General features: G+C 38.7%; 1 pseudogene; it reads left to right on the plus strand.

Annotated features, from left to right (window-relative positions):
- The first annotated feature begins 6432 nt into the window (after window positions 1–6432).
- LOC138848333 (U6 spliceosomal RNA) lies at window positions 6433–6500 on the plus strand (annotated as a pseudogene).
- Window positions 6501–24759: the final 18259 nt, after the last annotated feature.

The raw sequence follows: 24759 nt of genomic DNA on the forward strand, positions 1-24759 counted from the left end.
AAACCAAAGCTCACATCCGAAAATTCATTACAAACCATGATAAAAAGAAAAAAGAGAAAGAAGCCAAAGAAATGCAAGAGTCCTTTGTGATATTGGGCTTGATTTAGTTGCAAGGAAACCAGCTGTTCCCGGATTCATCCACCCCTCCTAGCTGACTGGCTGTGGAATTCTGATTGAATTCACCTGAAAATCGCACTTACTCTCGATTTGGAGGAAATTAATATCTGCCCCTCAGTGGAAGGGTTCTATGTCATTTTCCAAAACCCAAAAACTCATCTTGGTCATGTTGCCTATGATTTCTAATCATGAAAACCCAATATGTTCTGTTTTTCAATTTCCTGATGGATCCTCGTTCTAAACCCTTGTTTGTATTGCATCAGAATACACAATTTGAAAAGGAAAAAGGCAAAACCAACTCAGACCAACAAAGCATTTAGGAAAAAGTCGCTCAAAATGAAAAATTGCCTGAGGCACCCAAAGCAATTACAGAAAGCCAGAATTGGAGAGAAACAACAGCTGTGCCCTAATTGAAAAAGACCATTCCTCTGGTTCCCTGAACTCCTTAAGCCAGCCTCAAAACCACAACCCACATCAGAAAATTTATTACAAACCATGTAAATAAGAAAATGTGAAAAATGCAAAAAAGAAAAAAGAAATGCAAGAGTCCTTCGTGATATGGCGCTTGTTTTAGTACAAGGAAACCAGCTGTTTCCGGATTCATCCACCCCTCCCAGCTGACTGACTGTGGAATTCTGATTGTATTCACCTGAAAAGAGAGAACATTTATAAGTATATTGGGACTGTGGAACCTGTCATTTACCAATCACATGTTAGACTGAATCATAGACCAAATATAGGGAAGAAATCCTATGCATGTAAACCTTGTGGGAATTCATTCAGTATTAAATACCCTCCATCACAGCACTCATATTGTGGAAAACCCTCATGTGTGTAATGATTGTGTGGAAACCACTCACCAGAAGTCAGATCTCATTAGACATCAGAGAATTCACACAGGGTTGAAATCTTACAAATCTAATGACTGTGGGAAGTTCTTTGGCCAGAAGAAACACCTCATAAATCATCAGAGAATTCACACAGGTGAGAAACCTTTTGAATGTAATGACTGTGGAAAATCCTTTGGCCAGAAGGCAAACCTCATAAATCATCAGAGAATTCACACAGGTGAGAAACCTTATGAATGCAATTACTATGGAAAATCCTTTGGCCAGAAGGCAAACCTCATAAATCATCAGAGAATTCACAGAGGGGAGAAACCTTATGAATGCAATCATTGTGGAAAAGCCTTTGCTGAGAAATCAAAGCTCACAAAGCATCAGACAATTTGTACTGGGGGAAACCTTATGATTGCAATGACTGTGGAAAAACCTTTGCTGAGAAGTCAAACCTCAGAAAGTATCAGAGCCTTCACACCATGGAGAAAGCTTATAAATGAAATGACTGTGGAAAAGCCTTTGGTCCCATCCTTGCATACCAAGGATAAATCCCACTTGGTCTGGGTGGATGATCTTTCTGATGCATTGTTGGATTCAATTGGCCAGAATTCTGTTGCAGATCTTTGCATGTATGTTCATCAGGGAAATTGGTCTATAATTACTTTCTTTGTTGCACTTTTTTCAAGTTTAGGAATGAAGGTGATGTTGGCTTCATAGAAAGAATTTGGGAGAATCGCCTCTCTCTCAATTGTTTTGAATAACTTGAGAAGAATTGCAGTTAGTGCTTTAAATGTCTGTTAGAATTCAGCAGTGAAGCCTTCCAGTTTTGGGGTTTTCTTGGTAGTGATGGTCTTTATTACTGGTATCATTTCCATCTGGTTATGTGTGTGTTTAGGTTTTCTATATCTTTGTTGCTCAATTTAGGTAGGTTTTATGGATGGAAGGATGGTGGAAAGCCTCTTTGCTGTACTTCATAACTCATAAGATATCAGAGTATCCACACAGGGAATTTTCTACTTGACCTTTTTGTGCAAGTTATATCTCATGAAATATTAGAGAATTCACCAAGGGGAGAAATGCATGAATATAATACATGTGAATAGCCTTTGTGGTGCAAATCAGACCTCATCAAACATAAAAGAATTCTCATGGGGAGCAATTTTATGAATGTAATGACTCAGAGCCTTTTACCATAATTCAGCCCTCATTGTACATCATCAAATTCATATAGGGAAAAACTCCTTTGAAAGTAAAATCCCTTTAATTAGAAGCCATACCTCATAAGACAACAGGGAATTCACGTGGGAGAGAAACCTTATGGGTGTAATGAGTGTTGGAAAGCTCTGCCCAAATCTCTCCTTATATCAGAATGCACAACATATATATCTAATGAATGAAATAAATGTGAGAAAGTCATTTCACATAGGTAATGCCTCATAATCCATCATGGAATTTGAACAAGGGAGAGACCTTAACAATATAATGAATGTGGAAGAGCTTTTCTCCAAAATTCATGTAAGTATTGTGACAAAACCTTTTGCTGGAAATCACATCCTATCCAACAGAGACTCATGTAAAGGAGAAAGCTTATAAATATTATTAGAGTCAGAAGTCAATGGTACATCAGAGAATTGACACAGGTGGTTTCTTAGGCGTATACTGATTGTGCAAAAACATTTTCTTTATTTCAGGCTTGTATAGACACAGAATTCACAAAAGGTGATAGTCTTTGCATGCTGTAAATACAATAAAACCTTTAGCCAGAAATTAGACATCAACAGACTTCAGAGAATTCATAAGGAACAAAAGTCTATGCAATGAATTTGGAAAATGTATTTCTGTTATAAATCAGTCTTCAATTCCCATGAATAGACTCACAAATGAGAAAACATGCATGCATAGAAAAGTTTTGTACCATAAATTATCTCTAGATGGTAAACTAATATATCACACAAAAGAAATATCATGAGTGTAATGGAATTGGGAAACCCTTTGCTATAAGGCAGATTTCCAGAAAGCTTAGCAAGATTACAGAAAAGTCTCTGAAAATGTAACATGTCTGAAAGATTTGTTGGCATCACAAACTGGAGGATAGCTCAAGTGCATGTGTTTTTGTGCCTGGCATCCAAATTGATATCTCTTTTTCTTTGATGAATTCCTTGTTTATTTATTTAGCAGATTTAGAGACAAAGGATTCCTGTCCATTGATTTACTACTATATGCCCACAATTGCCATGGTAAAGTATATGGCAAAAACTGAGTGCTGGGGGCTGTGAATCTGATTCATCACTGATAACATTGAAGACATTGGTTCCTGGTTCTTATGCTGCTATGCATGGAAATGTTTCTCTAATTTCATTTTCAAATAGTTCATTGTTAATATAAAGAAATGCTTCTAATTTTTAAAATTTCATTGAAATAATTTGTGATTAATGTATCCTAGTCATGCATTATTACAGGGTGTAGTGCAATATTTGCACACATTTATGCAGTAAAAAGTGATCAAGCTAAGCAACTACAGTTTTATTAAGTTTTTAAAGAGTTATTTATTTGAAAGACAGAGTTACAGAGAGAAGTAGCAGCAGAGAGAGAGAGAGGTCTTCCTCTGCCGGTTCACTCCCCAGATGGCCACAATGGCCGGAGCTCTGCCAATCTGATTCCAGGAACCAGGAGCTTCTTCCAGATCTCCCACTTGGGTGCAGGGACCCAAGGACTTGGGCCATCTTCTACTGCTTTCCCAGGCCATAGCAGAGAGTTGGATCAGAAGAGGAGCAGCCAGGACTAGAACTGGTACCCACATGGGATGCTGGTGCTTCAGGCCAGGGTGTTAGCCCACTGTGCCACAATGCTGGCCCCCAAGCAACTACAGTTTCTAATTCTTCTCCATGATTTGAGACTACCAGCTCCTCTCCTTCAGTTCTTTACACAGAACCTAATATGGTTGAATGTAGTCATCTCATTATATTATGGAACACCAGAAGTTCTTTCTGCCTCTTTGATTTTTGATACCTATTATCCAATCCCCCTCTATCCCTAGCTGCTTCCCTTCTCAGCCTCTAGTAATCACAGTTCTGTGTTCAGATCCATTATTTTCTTTCACTTCCACATGCGACAAGGACCAGGTGACATTTGTGTTCCTGCTTCTGGCTTATTTCAATTAATTTAATAATATTTTGTTCTTTTTTTGTATCTAAAAGAGGTTGCCCTGTCCATTGTTTTTCATTGATGGACAGCTAGATTGGTTTCACATCCTGGCTGCAGTGAACTGTGTTATAGTGGCTGTGTTATGGGAAAATTGCTGTATCTTTGATATGCTCTCCTCCTTTCCTTCTAATAAAATTTCCTTATTCTATATAGCCAAGAGCAAGATAACTCTCACATGGTAGGTCAATTTTTATCTTAGTTTAATTTTTGTTATTTATTTGAAAGAGTTACAATAGAGGTAGAGACACAGAGAGGTCCTCCATTAGCTGGTTCGCTCTACAGATGACTACAAAGGCCAGAGTTATGCCATTCTGAAACCTGGAGACAGGAGCTTCCTCTGGGTCTCCCTCATGGGTGCATGGGCCCAAGGACTTGGGCCATCTTCTACTGCTATCCCAGGAGATAGCAGAGAGCTGTATTGGAAGAAGAGCAGCTGGAACTAGAACTGGCACCCAAATGGGATGCTGGCCCTTCAGGCCAGGGCTTTAACTCACTGCACAACAGCGCCAGCCCCAATTTTTATCCTTTTTAAGGAATGACCATACTGTTCTGCATAACATCTGTACTAACTTGTGTTTTCACCTACCATATATGGTGGTTTTCTTTTCCCATGTGCTCTCTAGCATTTGTTATTTTTTATCAGTTTGGCATAAAAATGATATAGTATTGTTCATGTTTTTGTGTATTTTGAAATCAGTTAATTTGTTTATTAAATCTTTATTATTTGAAAGGTGGATTTAGAGAGAGAGGGAAAGACATAGATAGCTTTCATCTGCTGGCTCACACCCCAGAGAGTTTCAACAGTTGAGCCTGGGGCATGCTGGAGTCAGGAGCTTCATCCAAGTCTCCCACATGAGTGGCAAGGACCTGAGTCCTTCGTCCATCTTCTGCTGGTTTCCCAGGTGTTTAGCAGTGAGCTAAATTGGAAGTGGAGATTCCTAAACTCAAAGTGGAACTCAGATGTTATGCTGGCCTCACAGATTGCAGCTTTCCCCACTTGGCCACAATGCCAGCCCCTCTATCAATTTAATTCCTCAAAAATAGCTCAGTAATGTTGGCATCTATCTCATTTTGTTTTTTCTCTGTTATTATTCAACTTATTGATGTCTTATTTTTGTTCACATTATTCCTCTCAATTGCTCTACCTGAGGTGAGTAGGGCTGCTGTGTTGCTTAAATGAAGTGTATGCTTTAGATTACTCATTTAATGAGTGCATGTCATTCACATAGCACTTCACTGAAGTTCTACTATGTCCCAAATCCTCTTCTAGGCACAGAATTTAGACCACTTTTCTCTTAGGCCCAGATCTTGCCTTTAACATACTACTTGGAATTTAGTAGCTCATGAAATCTGCAGACTGCATAAATGAATGAATATTTTGAGGGCTGTGCTTTTGTGGAGGAACTTCATAGGAGACCGAAGGAATAAAATAAATCAAAAGTATCCACAGTATATAGAATGTATACTATTTTACAAGTCACAGAGAAGAAGAAGAAGAAGAAGGAAAGTAGTAAGACTAGAAAGTTTGTGGCAAGACTAACAGGCGCTGGTCAAGAACTTAATAAGCACATTAGGAAAGCAGTAAGGTTTCTTTTTTTTTTTTTGAGGAAAAGTTTTTATTTCTAGTGATGAAATTGGCTACAGAACATTATGAAAGTTTAAAAATACAAAGAGAATTGTCTATAATTAATAGATTCAAAATTTGACAATCAGTGAATATCATTATTAGTCATTACCAACAACAGTTATTGATTTGAAAGGCAGAGTGACAGGAAGAGGGAACCACTGCTTCACTCCCCAGACACTTGCAATAGCCAAAGCTTGACCAAGCCAAAACCAGGAACTGGGAATTCATTCTGGATGTCCCATTTGGGTGCAGGGACCCAAGCACTTCTGCCATCCTCCGTCTCCTCCCAGGGTGCACACTAGCAGAAACTTGCCTCAAAGCAGAGAAGCTACCACTCAAGCCAGGCATTTGTATATGGGATGTGGGTGTGTGGTGGTGATAGCAAGCCCTCATGGATAAAAAAAAAAAAAAAAAAAAAAAAAAAACAAAAAAAAAAAAAACACAAAGTTATTTCTATGCCAAGGAAATTACTCTGTAGTCTTTCTCTTATAAACTACGTATTGCTGAACCTAGATAATTTTTCCTTTATTTAACAATGACATGAAAATGTCAGTTGAGTTGGCTTTCCTGAAGACCTTGTTTCTTGAATATTAGTGGCTAGCTGAGATAAATTCTTTTCATCTCTTTCTCGCTTCGGCAGCACATGTGCTCGCTTCGGCAGCACATATACTAAAATTGGAATGATACAGAGAAGATTAGCATGCCCCTGCGCAGTAAGGTTTCTTTACCTCCCTGTAGGCTCTGCTCTCCAGAGGTGAACAGGGTCCTCTAAACCCACTTGCTGCACACACAAACACCTGAGTGTTGTATTCTCCCACAGGTGTTGGAGACTGATATGGTGTTCTGATTTATATTTACATAATGGCTAGTGACATCGGGCATATTCACATGTTTTGACCATGTACATTTCTTCTGAGAAATGTCTATTCAGATCCTTGCCTGTTTCTTCACTGTATTTTTTGGAGTTTTTCCAATTCAGGTAAATGTTCTGGAAATCTGTAAACATTCAGAGTTTTAATTTTTCCTGCCATCTGTTCATTGTATCTACACTCTGATGTTTACTTTGTTGTGAAGAAGTATCTTAGTTGGATATACTCAAATGTCTCTGTTTTTATTTTTGTGACTATTGCTATTGGAATCTTACCCAAAAGCTATTGTGTGTTGACAATATTTAGAGTTTCCCTATGTGTACTTGGGTTTGGGTCTTATGATTACATTTTAATTCACTGTGAGTTCACTTTCACATAGTGTAAGAGATGTTGGAGTCTCTTTTCAGGCTTCTACATATGGATAATCAAGTTCCTCTGCACCACTTGTGAAAGAGATTCTTCTTTCTCCAGTTCATTTTAGTTCCTTTGTTAAATATGAGTTGCTGGTAGAAATTTGGGTTTATTTCTATGCTACCAAGTCTTTTCCATTGAACTATGTGTCTGTTATTATATCAGTGCTAACACTTCTTCTTTTTTTTTTGCAGTATATTTATTTGAAAGGCAGAGTTACAGAGAGGTAGAGGCAGAGAGAGAGAGAGGTCTTCCATCCACTGGTTTACTCCCCAAATGGTCACAATGGCCGGAGCTCTGTTGATCTGAATCCAAGTGTCAGGAGCTTCTTCCAGGTCTCTATGCAGGTGCAGGGGCCCAAAGACTTTGGCCATTTTCTACTTTTTTCTCAGGCTATACCAGAGAGGGGTATAAGAAGTGGAGCAGCTGGGAAACATACTGGCACCCATATGAGATGCCGGCACTGCAGACGGTGACTTTACCTGCTTTGTCATAGTGCTGACCCCTGTAATATGTCTTAAAATATGGTGTGATGTCTCCAGCTTTTTTTTGCTTTATAATATTACTTTAGATGTTAAGCATCTCTCATGTTTCTATGTGAATTTTAGCATCATTTTTTCTAGCTCTGAGAACATCGTTGGTATGTTGATTGGGATTACATTGAATTTGCAAATTGCTTTTGGTAGTATGGATATTTTGGTATTATTCTTCCCATTCACAAACATAAGTTTTCTGTGAGACTGTCAAAAAGCCTTGACAAAAATTGGACTTTATTACACAAAAATTCATCACTTTTTGGGATCATTTAAATCCATAATTTTGCACTAATATTTGATAAATAATTAAAGACTTTGAGCATTTTAGTAGGAGAAATTAAAATATTTATCAATTTATTCAAATATTGTTTAGATGTGATATTCAAATATTGTTTAGAGCCATTGTCTATATTCCCTCTAAATTACGATCTTTTTGCTTTTTGCCTGTTAAACTTGTCCCTTGATTCAAGAACCCTTTTTAATGTAATGTAAACTGAAAATGTCATTTCATAAGCTAAAAAAAATGACAAAGAAGGAAAAAGAAGGGAGGGAGGTTGAGTATATAATTATGTTCTCCGAATTTTTTCTATAAAACATATTGAATCATTTAAAAGCTAATTAAAATTAAACTCAAAATTGGACCATTATGACCAATACTTAAAACAAGTGATTAAAAACTGTAGATGTCTTCAATTTTGATTATCATTCTTCTTTAGAATATCTGAAAGAAATCCGGCTTCTCACTTTAAAATATACCAGTGTGTTAGAATTCAGTATTAAATGACTTTGTTTAAAAGTTTTATTTAATCTATTGCTTTAAGTAGTAATACTATGGCCATTGTAAAACAAAATCCTTATCATTTTTCATAAAACAGAAAGGGCCTTTAAAACATCATCACTAAAAATATTAAGAGACCTAAAATATAACATTCTTAAAACCCAAGTGATACCATTCAAAATTTTCAAATATGCAGGGATAGTTCATGTCAAGTAACTAAATAATTGTTAAGTGTATATATGGAATAGCTTCTATAAATTCTTTTGGCAAGGGCTGGCACTGTGGCATAGTGGGTGAGGCTGCCACCTGCAGTGCTGGTATTCCATAGGGGCATCAGTTCAAGACCTGGCTGCTCCACTTCCTATCCAGCTCTCTGCTATGGCCTGGGAAACACTATAAAATGGTGCAAGTCCTTGGGCCCCTGCACCTGCATAGGAGACCAGGAAGAGGCTCCTGGCTCCTGCCTTCCAGTCAGCACAGCTCCAGCCATGGAGGCCAACTGTGGAGTGAACCAGTGAATGGAAGACCACTCTCTCTGCCTGTCCTTCTCTCTCTGTGTAATTCTGACTTTCAAATAATATAAATAAATCTTTAAAAATTCTTTTGGCAAATAGATGAAGCTACTTGTTATACATTTCAAATAAATAGCAAACATACTAGAAAAATATATTGAATAAAATTTAAGCAACTCATAGCTATACACAGAAATTTCTCACCATAACAACATAGCAACCACTAAATTTCCAAATTCAATTTTCCACAACTTAGAATCTTTAACTCCAGAAGGAGTACAAAATTGACAGAACAGTGGCCTATGTATCAGGATACCTAATGCTAATACAGAATTATCCCTGCCACAACTTACCTATGTGACCTTGAACAATTCACTTTACTTCTCTGGGCTTGGCATTTAGCATCCTCATGTGATAAAGGAGGCTTGGATAAGATCAGTTGTACTCTGTCTTGAGACTTCAATGATCTCTCAGTTTCCAAACAGGCACCTTAAGGGAAAGTAAACCTTTAGATCAAAGCTTACATTTTTAAATATAAATATATTTTAAACTGTTTCTACAACTAGTACAAAACAACACATTCAAATGTGTACCATGCCACTTTTCAATATTTGGGAATAATTAATGCATCATTTTAGAGCATTGTCTTGAGGCCAGTGCTGTGGTGTAGCTAGTAAAGCCACTGCATGCAGTGGGGGCATCCCATATGGAGGCCGGTTCAAGTCCAGGCTGCTCCACTTTCCATTCAGCTGTCTGCTATAGCCTGGGAGAGCAGTAGGAAGTTGGCCCAAGTCCTTGGGCCCCTGAATCTGCATGGGAGACCCTGAAGAGGTCCTGGCTCCTGGTTTCAGATTGGCATATCTCTGACCTTTTAGGCCATCTGGGGAGTGAACCAGCAGATGGAGGACCTCTCTCTCTCTCTCTCTTCCTCTTGTTCACTATCTGTGTAACTCTGACTTCCAAATAAATAAATAAATAAATCTTTTTAAAAATCAAAAGAATATTGTCTGGCACACAGTGAACCACTAAGTACAAGATATTATTAGGAATATTAGATTGAAATATTGAAATAAACTAGGCAATAAGCCTTAAGATGCAAATTAATACCAAGAAATATAATCTCAAATTTCTGTGTTCAACAAGGTAGTCTCTTTTCACTACTAACTTTATACTAAATAAGATATTTTGATATTTTGTTAAGAGTAAATTTATCGGGGGCCAGCGCCGTGGCTCACTTGGTTAATTCTCCACCTGTGGTGCTGGTATCCCTTATGGGCAAAGTGTTCTAGTCCTGGTTGCTCCTCTTTCAGTCCAGCTTTCTGCTATGGCCCGGGAAGGCAGTAGAGGATGGCCCAAGTGCTTGGGCCCTGCACCCGGATGGGAGACCAGGAGAAAGCACCTGACTCCTGGCTTTGGATGGGCACAGCTCCAACTGTGGCAGCCATCTGGGGACTGAACCAATGGAAGGAAGGCCTTTCTGATTTCTCACTGTATATAACTCTACCTGTCAAATAAAAAAAATTATTAGTTTTTCATAAAAACTGCAGTATTGAAAAAGTTCTAAAATCCCTCTAATTCTAAATGTCTGTGACTGCTAACTCATTAGCACATATTGCATTCTTTACATCTGGGTAATCATGACAATTCACTTTTAAATGATTAACAGATCTGCTGTTATATATAAATACATGCTTTTCCGAAAATCATACAATAAGCAGGCTACATACTTTACTTCAAGTAGAACTGCCATATCCAGTCCTACAATTGTAAATAAGACAGTTTCAATTGTTCAGCATTATCAATTATAAATTCCAATCGTGTAGCAATACTCATAAGAATTTAGGGGGCCGATGCTGTGGAGTAGCAAGTAGAGCTGTGGCTTGCAGTGCTGACATTCCAATTGGGTGCCAGTTCAAGTCCTGGCTACTCAAATTACTATCCATCTTTTTAGGCAAGTAAGACTTACTATCCAGCAGTAGAGGATGGCCCAGGCCCTTGGGCTCCTGCACCTGCATAGGAGACCCAAAAGAAGCTGCTGGCTCCTGGCTTTGGATTGGCAGAGCTCCAGCCATTGTGGCCAAATGGGGAGTGAACCAGCGGTTGGAAGACTGCTCTCTCTCTCTCTCTCTCCTTCTCTGTGTAACTCTGATTTTCAAGTAAAATAAATGAATCTTTTTTTAAAAAGGATGAAATAAAAAGGAAGATGAAGATTACAAAATTGTTTAATTTTTTTAATAAATATAAATTTCCAAAGTACAGCTTTTGGATTACAGTGGCTTCCCCTCCCCCAAAACATCCCTCCCACCCATAATCCTCCTATTTCCTGCTTCCTCTCCCATCCCAGAAGATTACAAAATTGTATGAAGGACATTTGTACAGTAAACAAATATACTGATTTCCAATGCAATATTTGAATACTTGAAGCAGGAAGGCTAAGTACTTCTTTGCCAAAATAACATGTTTTCTCCAGTGTAAAACCCATTTGCCATCCCAATACACAAAGGGATTTGGGGCAAGAAGGAAAAAAGAAGTCCACACATGCAGAAATTTTAAGCAAAACAAAATAGAGAATGTATTTAGTTTCATGTAAATCACATGAGAATTAATAGTATTCTACCAATTTGCAACAAATATTTTTAACTTTAATGAATGAATGAACTTTCAGTTACATAGCAGGAAACTTCTACCCTCTCCCATAAAACTGAAAGAGAAACTTTTTAAAAGTAAAAACTGATGAAAGAATTCTGCAATACATGTTAATGTTAAGTAGCCCAGCAGAGTTTATTTAGAAATACAAACACACACACAGAAAATAAATACATTAAAATCTTACTGAATAGTCCAGTAATAGTTCAGGATCCAATATGTGTGCAAAAGATTCTGGATTTCCCAGTCACTTTGTATAGGAAATGATGTGCTTTGCTATGTAGCATGTAACTTTAGATTCCTGAACACCTCCACTTTGCTTCTTACCCTGAGTCCCAGCAAATACAGGAACACAGCTGTTGAGTCATTCATTTTCTGGATTTGGGAATATCAAAGAATTAATGAGTATAGAAAGTTGTACAGCAAAGACCAAGAATATCCAAGGGAGGTCAGGAAAATCAATTGAACAAGTCAAAATACTATGAATGTATACTGAATGCTCTGTTTTTAATATGTCTTACTTACCTAAAAAGACATGAGGGCTATTGCTCTCTCTCTTAATACAACTAAGGAGAAGATATCACCAATGCTCAAGAAAAATGAATACACAGCAGAGCTAATACAAAATCCCCAAATTCCAAAATAGAAAAACTGGATATGCACTCCTTACACACACCCTGAAGTGGCAATGAAGTAGAACAAATCTAAAATTAGAAAAAAATCTTTTTTTAAAGATTTATTTATTTATTTTAAAGTCAGAGTTGCACAGAGAGAGGCAGAGAAGAGAGAGGGGTCTTCCATCCACTGGTTCTCTCCCCAGTTGGCTGCAATGGCCAGAGTTGTGCCAATCCAAAGCCAGGAGCAAGGAGCTTCTTCCAGGTCTCCCACATGGGTGCAGGGGCCCAGGACTTGGGCCATCTTCTACTGCTTTCCCAGGCTATAGCAGAGATCTGGATCCATATGAGCTGCCAGCACTGCAAGTGGTGGCTCTACCCACTATGCCACACCACTGGCCCCGAAAATTCTTGTCAAATTAAGAACATTTAACCTTTGTTTTAGAGTGCATTATTAAAATATCTAAACTGGGGGAATACATAATTTCTTTCTTTAGAAATCAGAAGAGAAAAAGAACACTTCAAGCCTACTGTGACACCACACAGAAGGAATGGAGAATCATGATCTCAATTAGCCTAGGGACAGAATAAAAGGGAGGGAAATAGGAACAACAGAATTAAGATGAATAAGCTTTGACAGCTGAGGGAATCTGAATGTAAAGAAAAGGCATGCAGTTAACTGAAACAATAGAGATAATTCTGAGAGGAAAAAACATTGTTAAGTCATATTAATGGGGCCAGAGCTGTGACTTAGTAAAGTAAAAAAAAAAATCTAAAATTTGTTTTTAAATTATATAATTAAAAAAGATTAAAAAAAGATGTTCAATCTTAAGTCTCTACAGCATAAGATATACATCAATTTTCCCAGGTTCTATTTGCATTTATTAACAAAGTTTCATGGGTATAATCACTAAAGTGGCTCCAATAAGTCTTTTTATAAAAATTATTTTTTATTTTGACAGGCAGAGTGGACAGTGAGAGAGACAGAGAGAAAGGTCTTCCTTTTTCTGTTGGTTTACCCCCTAGTGACCGCTGCCGCCAGTGTGCTGCGGCTGGCACATGGCGCTGATCCAAAGCCAGGAGCCAAGTGCTTCCTGCTGGTCTCCCATGCAGGTACGGGGCCCAAGCACTTTGGCCATCCTCCATTGCACTCCTGGGCCATAGCAGAGAGCTGGACTGGAAGTGGAGCAACTGGGACAGAATCTGGCTCTCCCAGCAGGACTAGAACTTGGTGTGCCTGCACCGCAGGTGGAGGATTAGCTTATTGAGCCATGGAGCCTGCCTCCAATAAGTCTTAACCTGGGATGCAACTAAATTTAACAAGGATACTCAATAGGAATTTTAGAAGAATTCCAAAATATGTATCAGAATAAAAATAAATACTTTACTTGGTACATCTCATTTTAACTATACTATTGTCTAAATTTCCAAATGTCAGATGTACTAAAAAAATCCCCAAAGCAGCAGAGTTGGTCCGACATGATGAGGAATAAAATAAAGAAAATGAGAATTCGCAGATCCCAGATTAAAATAACCAAGAAGGCCCAATAAAAGAAAACTCAATGTCTTCATACACTAACATTTATTACCTCAGATTTATTTAACAAAAAGGTGATTATTCCAGCTACATCCCATTAGGTAGCCCAATTTTACCTGCTAAATCCATTTAAAAAAAGCACCTCATGATATATTACTAAAATCATATTGCTATATGCCATCCACCATGTCCACTGTACCTTATACCTAATGTTAACAGATCTGATGAAAATCAGTAGATAAATGATGTGTCTTAACCACGTGTGGGAAATGTCTTTTGTTCAACGTTTTTCCAAAAACCCCTCAGTCTCAGTTTGCCTTCACCTTGAAAAGACACTTCTGAGGTTTACTAATCAGTCCAGCTTCTTCGGGCCTCCCTCCAATGAAAGGGGCTAAAATCCATCAAAATAAACTCTAGGCACTGTCCTTGTGCTCCCAGTGACTTTTTCACTCTAGGGGCTCACAAACCTTCTAAATTCTTTAGATCACCTGTGATGTCCATTAGTTCTCAAAGACTATGATGCAAGTAATTTCCCCTCTTGGAACCTTGTTATTAACTGTGCTGTATGAGAAATGAAGTCTCCTACACACCTTGTGCTTATGATTCTCCAAACCATGTTGCCTGCTAGGACTTTGGCCATGAATATAGGACAGCAATACCTGAACATGATTACTGAGATCTCCTTAATAAAGGATAGACTGGGGCCAGCACTGTGGTGCAGTGGTGTAATCCTTTACCTGCAATGCTGGCACCCCATATGAGCACCAGTTCTAGTCCCCATTTCTCCTTTTCCCAGCCAGCTCTCTGCAATAGCCTGGGAAAGCAGTAGAAGCTGTTCCAAGTGCTTTGGTCCCTGCCAAAATATGGGAGACCTGGAAGCTCCTAGCTCAGATTGGCCCAGCTGCAGACATTGCAGTCATTAGGGGAGTAAATGAGCATATGGAAGACCTTTCTGTGTCTCTTCTTCTCACTCTCTGTAAGTAAACCTGTCAACTACATAAATAAATTCCTTATATATATATTTACATTTATTTATATATTTATGTATATAAATATATTCATATATAAAATATATTATAATTTATCATACAATATATTATATAATATATAATTATAAACAGATAATATTATATAATTTACTATATGTATTTTATATATATATATATATATATATATATATTATTGAGATGACTTCAATAGCCAGAGTGTGGCCAGGTTGAAACCAGGAGCTTTTCCTCTGATGTGTGTCCCAGGAACCCAGGTACTTGGAGCATCTTTCACTGCTTTTTCAATCCATTGGTAAGGAGCTGGATCAGAAATAATTATTTATATATAAATAACAAATTCATATATAATAATTATATACAATTATATATTTATAATAATTATATGCAATTCTATATTATGTATAGAAATATATAGTATAATATATAATATATATTATAATATATAAATATATATATGATGGACCAAAATATGGTATTCTCCATTTGGCAGAAGGGACAGGCTCCAATATCTACTGTCTATGTCAGTATGTCAGCATAATGCAGGAGGTAACCCCTCTACCAAATAAGAAAAGCTATTTCAGTTCAGCTGGACATCATTCTGCTGACTGTTGACCTTATTACTGTTAGTCTGGATGCTTTCATTGGTTGCAATCCAGAGACCCAATTTTCCCATAGATATAAACATCAGCAAACATGAAAATTTGGTAAGAAAAGCTTAAACTGAGAGTTATGATTAATAACTATTTTTGTTTAATTTTTATTTAATGCATATAAATTTACAAAGTACGACTTATGGATTACAATGGCTTCCCCCCCATACCGTCCCTCCCACCCACAACCCTCCCCTTTCCCACTCCCTCTCCCCTTCCATTCACATCAAGATTCATTTTCGATTATCTTAATATACAGAAGATCAGCTTAGTATACATCAAGTATGGATTTCAACAGTTTGCTCCCACACAGAAACATAAAGTGAAAAATAATAGATGATTGTTTTTTTAAATGATGATGAAATCAGAGCAGACCTATTGTCATGTTTAATCCCAGTGAGAGTCAAGTTGGGAATTGATAATTTCTTTTTTTTTTTTTAACAGAGGATCAGTTTAGTATGCATTAAGTAAGGATTTCAACAGTTTGCACCCCCATAGAAACACAAAGTGAAATATATTGTTTGAGTACTCGTTATAGCATTAAATCTCAATGTACAGCACATTAAGGATAGAGATCCTACATGAGGAGTAAGTGCACAGTGACTCCTGTTGTTGACTTTACCAATTGACACTCCTGTCTATGGCATCAGTAATCTCCCTATGCTCCAGTCATGAGTTTCCAAGGCTATGGAAGCCCTCTGAGTTCTCCGACTCTTATCTTGTTTAGACAAGGTCGTAGATAACCTACGGTTCGACCCAGCCATCCCACTCCTTGGAATTTACCCAAAGGAATTTAAATTGGCAAACAAAAAAGAGGTCTGCACCCTAATGTTTATTGCAGCACAATTCACAATAGCTAAGACCTGGAACCAACCTAAATGCCCATCAACGATAGACTGGATAAAGAAATTATGGGATATGTACTCTTTAGAATACTATACCGCAGTAAGAAACAACGAAATCCAGTCATTTGCAACAAAATGGAGGAATCTGGAACACATCATGCTGAGTGAAATAAGCCAGTCCCAAAGGGACAAATACCATATGTTCTCCCTGATCAGTGACGACTGACTGAACACCAAGAGGGAAACCTGTTGGAGTGAGGTGGACACTATGGGAAACGGTGGCTTGATCAGCATAGCCCTGACTGTTAATGAACAACTTAATACATTATCCCTCTTAGTAGTTTTTTTTATCTGTTCTACTTAATATGACTGGTTTAGATCTGTAATTGATGCACAGTTATTCTTAAGTGTTGAAAATTAACTGAAATGTGATCCCTGTTGAACATGGTGGTGGGAATGGGAGAGGGAAGAGATGTATAATTTGGGACATGCTCAGGCTGACTTGCCCCAAGTGGTGGAGTTGGAAGCATACCAGGGGATTCCAATTCAATCCCATTGAGGTGGCATGTACCAATGCCATCTCACTGTTCCAGGTGATCAGTTTCAGTTCACAGTTGGTCATGGTGGAGGGACTGGGAGTCAAAGGGAGCACATAGACAAGTCTAGTACCTGCTAACGCTAACCGATGGAGTAAATAAAGGGGAGAGTGATCCAACATGGGAAGTGAGATACTCAGCAGACTCATAGAATGGCAGATGTCCTAAATAGCACTCTGGCCTCAGAATCAGCCCTAAAGGCATTCGGAGCTGGCTGAAAAGCTCATGAGAGTATTTCAGGCATGGAAAGCCAAGACACTCTGGCAAAAGATCTCTGCGAGTGAGATCCCAGTGGACAGAACAGGTCATCAAAGAAGGAGGTACCTTTCTCTGAAGGGAGGAGAGAACCTCCACTTTGACTATGACCTTGTCTAAACAAGATTAATAACTATTTTAACAAAATTTCTCAGAACCCATCTAATCCAAACCTTGGACAATTGGAAGACATTGTACTTGGCCCACCCATAATCAAAATGGATTCTAAATCCTTCAACTGCAAGGAGAGTATCATAGACATTAATGCTCCAAACGGATCCAGTTCTCTGCTAATGTGTCTGGAAAAGCAGCACAGGGTGACTCAAATATTGGGGCTCCTGCACCCTTGTGAGAGACCTGGAAGAAGCCCCTGGCTCCTGATATCAGTCTGGCCTAGCCGCAGTCATTGCAGCCATTTGAGGAGTGAACAAACCAGGAGGAAGATCAATCTCTCCCATTCTCTCCATCTAGTGCTGCCTTTCAAATTCATAAAAGGATCTTTAAGAAAATAGATCACTTCAATAAATTTGCCATTGCTCAGTCATGATGACTTTTACTACCTTCAGTTCTTTTTCAAAAGATTTATTTATTGGAAAGGCAGATAGAGGAGCTGGTGGTTGTGGTGCAGTGGACAAAGCTGCTATCTGTTACATTGGCATCCTGTATGTGCACCAGTTTAAGTACCAGCTATTCCATTTCTGATCCAGCTCCTTACCAATGGACTGAAAAAGCAGGGAAAGATGGCCCAAGTGCCTGGGATGCTGCCACGCACATTGCAGGAAAAGCTCCTTGCTGCCATGCACATCGGAGGGAAAGCTCCTGGCTTCAACCTGGCCACACTCTGGCTATTAAAGTCATCTCAAAAATGAATTAGGTGGTGGAAGATTTCTGTCTCTCCCTCTCTCTGTAACTCTTTCAAGTAAGTAATTAAATATTTTAATATGATAAAAAAGGCAGAGACACACAGAGACAAAGAGAGAAGGAAAGAGAAGCAGAGAGATCTCCCATCTGCTGGTTCACTTTCTATATGGCTACCACTGTGCAAGACCAGGTTATCAAATCCCCATTGAGGTTACAGTTCTCCAATTTGACGACAGGAATGAAAGAATTTGAGCTATTATACATTGCTTCCCAGGGATATTAACATGAAGCTGATTTGGAAGTGTAGTACCCAAAACTCAGATTAGCACTGCAATATAGGATGTGGGCATCTGTTGTGACTGCTAACAAATTGGAAATCCTAGAGTAAAAATCAACAGATTCCTGGACATACACAATATACCAAAATTGAGTCATGAAGACACATAGAAAAGCTAAACAAATCAAAAACCAAGACAGAGATTGGATGAGTAATAAAGACCCTCCCAACAAGCAAAAGTCCAGGATCAGACAGCCTCACTATTGAATTCTACAGGACTTTTAAAGAACTAATGCTTCTCAAACTATTCAACACAATTGAAAGAGAGACAATCCTCTCAAACTCCTTCTATTAATCCTGCATCACCTTAATTCTTCAACTAGAAAAAGATACAGTGGAGAGAGAGTACTATAGAAAAATATCCCTGATGGGGGCCAGTGCCATAGCACACTGGGTTGATCCTCCACCCGTGGAGACGGCATCCCATATGGGTGCCAGTTCTGGTCCCGGTTGCTGCTATTCCAGTCCAGCTTTCTGCACTGGACTGGGAGGGCAGTGGAGGATGGCCCAAGTGCCTGGGTCCCTGCACCCGCATGGGTGACCAGGGAGATGCTCCTGACTCTGGCTTCCGATTGGACCAGCACTACCTGTTGGGCCATATGGAGCATAAACAAGCAGATAAAATACTTCTGTCTCTCTGCCTCTGCCTCTCCATCTCTGTAACTCAATCTTTCAAATAAATAATTCTTTTGAAAAGGTCAACAAACAATAAAGGCTGGTGGAGAGGGAGAGAAAAAGGTACCCTAATCCACTGTTGGTGGGAATGAAGCTAGTGCAACCATTATGGAAGGCAGTATCAAAGTTCCTCAGAAATCTGAAAACAAACATACCATGTGATCCTGCCATCTGACTACTGGGAATTTATCCGCATGAAATGAAATAGAATATGCACAGGCATGAGTTATCTGTACCCTCATGTTTATTACAGCTCAATTCACAATAGCTAACATGGAATCAACCCAGATGTCCATCAACTGGTGACTGGAACAAAAATATGAGCTATATATACAGTGTAAAATACTATTCAACCATAATTGAGAATGAAATCCCATCTTCTGTAACTAAATGGATGAACTGGAAACAAGTATGCTTCATGAAAGAAGCCAGTCCCCAAAAGACAAATACCATATGTTTTCTCTAACTGGTGGTAATTAATATATAGACAACAAAAAGCAGCATATGAGTTAAATTGACATTTTGAGATTTGAGTATTGTTCATAGCACTTTTCTGTACTCTTTGATAGAGTACACAACATATACTCATTGATATTTCTGCTACTACTTGCTGAATTCTTTATTTTGTAGAGGGTTAAAGCTTGTGATTCTAAAATAAAATCAAAGCATGCAGCTGTCAAAATTAAAAGAAAATAAAACAAGAAGGAGGGAGTTGGAAATATGAGAACAAGGGAAGATAGGATAGGATGTTATCAGTTTGCTCTTCAATCTGTATATATAAATTACATGAAATTTGTTCACTTAATATGCATTTAAAAATATAAACTTAACACTGGAAGAAAAAGACCTGAGATCAGTGTTTTCTGGATTACCACTAATAAAATTTAGTCTTCATTTATGTCTGACCATATTTAATTTCTTATTTATTTATTTTATAAGAAAATTAACATCACCATTCCTAACAAGTCCATCCTGCTTCATGCATATCTATCAGTTCCCACTATGCTAATAATTTCTCATGAACTTAAATCCATATCATCTTAAAAAGATGCAATGTGGGGCTGGCGCTGTGGCATAGCAGATAAAGTTGTTGCCTGCAGTGTTGGCAAGCCATATGGGTGCCAGTTCAAGTCGCGGCTGCTCCACTTCTGAACCAGCTCTCTGCTATGTCCTGGGAAAGCATTAGAAGGTGGCCCAAGTCCTTGGGGCCTTGCACACATGTGAAAGACCCTGAAGAAGCTCCTGGCTTCAGATTGACACAGACCAGTCATTGCAGCCAACTGGGAGTAAACCAGCCGATGGAAGACCTCTCTGTCTCTGTCTGTCTGTCTCTCTCTCTCTACCTCTTCTCTATTTGTGCAACTCTTTCAAATAAATAAATTAATATTTAAGAAAAAAGCCTGATTCATGTTATTATTTATGTGTTTTAGAGGCTTTGCAGATGTTGATTACATGTGCCATGAAAACCCATTAAAATGCAAATAAGAGGCAACTCCATGTGCACTAAACTGGTAAAATCCAGTGCATGTGTTGAGAAAAACACACTAGCAATACATTTCAAAAAGCTGTGAAATATTATAAGTGGCTGTCAAAAGCTAAAAATCTGACAATGACTCATTATGTCATTTATTTATATATAATGCTGAGAAAATCAGAAGTATTTGTTAAAACTTCTGCTAAAATGCACTAGATTTATAATTTTTAAATGCATCTTTCCTAGACGTAATGCAGTCCTGTACTACTTTAGAGTATCAGAAATTTAAAATGTTGGACCGGTGCTGTGGTGGAGCAGGTTAACACCCTGGTCTGAAGCGCCAGCATCCCATATGGGGGCCGGTTCAATACTCAGCTGCTCCACTTCTGATCCTGCTCTCTGCTATGGCCTGGCAAAGTAGTAGAAGATGGCCCAAGTCTTTGGGCCCCTGTACCCATCTGGGAGACCGGGAACTAGCTCCTGGCTCCTGGCTTCAGATCAGCACAGCTCTGGAAGTTGCAATCAATTAGGGAGTGAACACCAGATGGAAGACCTCTCTCTTTCTCTCTGTCTCTCCTCTCTGTCTGTAACTCGACTTGTACATAAATAAATAAATCTTTAAAACAATTAAGAAATTTAACATGTGAAAGGTTTTTAAAAAATGTATTTCTTTATTGTGAGGCAGAGTTACAGATATAGAGAGGAAGAGAAAGAGAGGTCTTCTATCGACTGGTTCACCCCTAAATGGCCAGAATGGCTGGAGCTGGGCCAATCTGAAGCCAGGTGCCAGAAGCCAGGAGTCAGCAGCTTCCTCCAGGTCTCTCACATGGGTGCAGGGGCCCAAGAACTCAGGGCATATTGCACTGCTTTCCTAGGCCATTAGTAAAGAGCTGGATTGGAAGTGCAGGAGCAGGGACTCAAACTGGTGCCCATGTGGGATTCTGGTGCTGCAGGTGGATGCTTAATCTACTATGCCACAGAGTGGGCCCAGTGAATGGTTTTAGGAAGACATCTTTCATGTAGACTAGGCTGCAATATTGCAAGGTAAGGTTTAGCTTTTATTCCCACACATCAGTATTCATCTTTTAGCAACTATAAATACTGAATATCATACATATAGACATAAATATAGGTAACTGAAGATTTTGTTGTCATTCTTTCTAATTCTCTTTTTAATGTCTGCTAATAGGTCATCTTATGGATTATTATATTGATGTTACCCATACACAAGCATCAGGCATTTCCACTGTTGAATGTGTTTATGAGTACAGGTAGATTTGTGTGTACATGAATGCACATTTGATGGAGATAGCACTGACAGTAATACTGTGAGAAATCCTAACGCTGATTCCAAACTTTCTGTCCTCCGCAGAGATGGCTGTCATTGAAGTAGACCACAGGGCCCCTTTTGCTGTTATGGACTGAAATGTGCCTCCCTAAAACTCTAACACGGAAGTGCTAACCAGCAACATGACTCTACCTGAAGAAAGTGCTTTTAAGCAGATCAAATGGTAGATGTGTCTGTCACATCGGAGAAAGGCTTCTGGAAAAATCGAGCCTATTTAAGCACCTTGATCTGATATTTTCAAGCTCTACAACTCTGAGAAGTAAAATTCCATGATTTAAATCATATTCTCTGTGGTATTTTCTTAGCAAATTAATATATCCTCATTTCTGCCAGCATTTTCTATTGTCATCCAGAAGGTCCTAGTGATTAGCAGAGAAATATAGAAACTAAAAACTGTGATTTTAGATTACCAAGTATCTACTAACACAAAAAGATCCCAGAAGCCACCTACTACCATCGTCCAGGACCCAGAAAAAAAACAGGAAGGAGTCAAGTTGCAGGGCAGTAGAAAAAAGTGAATAATGAAAGATCACAGCAGAAGTAAATAAGGAAGTGTTTGGTGCTGTGGTGTAGTGGATTAAAGCCTTGACCTGCTGTGCATGCATCCCATATGTTGCTGCTAGGAGACCAGGTGCTCCACTTCCAATCCAGCTCCCTACTAATGCACCTGGGAAATTGGTGGAAGATGGACCGTGTTCTACGGTGCTGGCACCCACATGAGAGACTTGGAAGAAGCATCTGGCCTTTCCAATAAATAAATAAATCTTAAAAATATAGAAACAGTGTTAGCACTGTTGGAAAACAGACTCATAGTTCAATGTAAAAGTATAGGCAGCTGAAATAAACCGACTTTTCTACAGGCAACTCCTATTTAACAAAGGAAAGAAAACAAACAGGAGAAAGAAGAACCCCTTTAGCATATGGTTTAAAGGAAAGTGATTATCCATATGTAGAAGCCTGAAAATATACCCAAAACCTCATACACTATGTAAAAGCAACTCAAGGTGAATTAAAAGTCTAAATATAAAACCAGAAACTAAGTAAACATATGAGAAACTATAAAACATAAGCATAGATAACAGTTTTGGGTAAGATTCCAAAAGCACAAGTAACAAAAATAAAATATAGAAATTTGAGCATATCATATTAAGATACATCTTCACAACAAAGTAATCAACAGAGTGAACATACAATGGACAGAATGGCAGGAAACATTGAAAACTCTGATTATGACAAAAGATTGATAGCCAGAACATACATATATAGAACTGGGAAAATCTCCAAATAAGAAGCAAAATGTACAGCTAAGAAATGGGCAAGGATCAAAACAGATGTTTCTCAGAAGAAGAAATCTCAATGGTCAAGACATAGATGAACATGCCCAATATCACTAGCCATTAGGGAAATGTAAATCAAAACCAATAGCAGACTCCATCTGTGGGAGAAGACAATGCTTGGGTTTTCATTTGTGCAACAAGTGGGTTTAGAGGACCCTGTTCACCATAAGAGGGCAGAGTCTACATGGAAGTAAGGAAACCTTAATGTTTTCCTAATGGGCTTGTTAAATTCTTGACCAGTGCCTATTACCTTTGCCGCAAACTTTCCAGTCTCACTACTTTCCTGCTTCTTCCTCTTCGCTGTGGCTTGCAAAAACAGTGTACCTTCTATATACGGAGGATACTTTTGTTTTGTTTTATTCCTCCTATCTCATGATGTTCCTCTAAGAAATCACAACCCTCCAAGTATTCATTAATTTATGCAGTCTGCAGTTTTCATGGGCTACTACATGGCAAAGTACTAGGTTAAAGGAAAGGTATAGGTCAGGAACTGAGCAAAGTTCACAATGATGAAGCCATTGGGGAAATGAACCTGATGGAAGACCTCTCTCTCTCTCTCTCTCTCTCTCTCTGCCTCTCCTTCTCTCTCTGTGTAACTCTGATTTTCAAATAAATAAATAAATCTTTAAAAACTAACAAAATATACTAAAAACCTGGTGGCAACACCTTTCTATCAGAACATGTGAAGCACTCAAACACAGTTTGTCCCAGAAAGTCAACCATAAGGGCATATCGTCTACTGCACTTGTGGACATCTCTGAGGGAGGTAAGGGGCACTTATTTCTTCCCCTCTTCTTTCTTACCACTCTCACAGTTATAACTTCTATCGATGCTTCCAAAGACCAGTCTCTATGAAATTGTAGAACTAATATCCTCCCATGTCAAAAGTGTCATGGGTTTAAACACAGAACCCAAAATAAGATAAGTAACTGGCCTTCTTAATTACACAGTGTGGAATGTAAGATTCTCAGTGGAGCACTGGGTAATATAAAGTGCTGGGCAGAGAAAAACTGTTACTTATCTGTATTTATGATGCTGTAATTCTCCTCTTTATGCAAACTCAGATTAAAAGAGCTCCCGTTAGTGGGCAGCACTGTTGCATAGTGGGTAAAGCTACTGCTGCCTTGTCAGCATCCTATATGGGTGCCGGTTGGGATCCTGGCTGCTGCACTTCCCATCCAGCTCTCTGCTGTGGACTGGGAAAACAGTAGAAGTTGGCCCAAACCCCTCATCTCCTGCACCCACCTATGAGACCTGGACAAAGTTCTGCCTTTCAAATAAATAAATAATTATTTTAAAAAACAGCTTCATCTCAGAAGGAGCTCCTGGCTACTGGCTCCAAATTGGCATACCTCCAGCTATTGCTGCCAATTGGGGAATGAACCATCGGATGGAAGACCTCTCTCTCTTTCTCTCTCTCTCTCTCTCCTCTCTGTGTAACTCTTTCAAATGAATAAATAAATCTTTAAAAAAGTAGCTCCAGTTATTGACAACACAGTAGACTTGCATTAATTTTGGTTCCCTTCTCACTTTGCAAAGGGATCAGTGGCAGGTCAAAACAGTTGACAGCCTTGCTAACAGGAGAAGAGATAGCTGAAGACAGAAAATGAAAAGCAGCCAAATACATCATCAAAGAAAGAGAAGTGGACGCCATCCAACACAAGCCTTTAAAAGTGGATGCTCA

This window comes from Oryctolagus cuniculus, unplaced genomic scaffold, assembly GCF_964237555.1.
Source record: "Oryctolagus cuniculus unplaced genomic scaffold, mOryCun1.1 SCAFFOLD_45, whole genome shotgun sequence".
NCBI lineage: Eukaryota > Metazoa > Chordata > Mammalia > Lagomorpha > Leporidae > Oryctolagus > Oryctolagus cuniculus.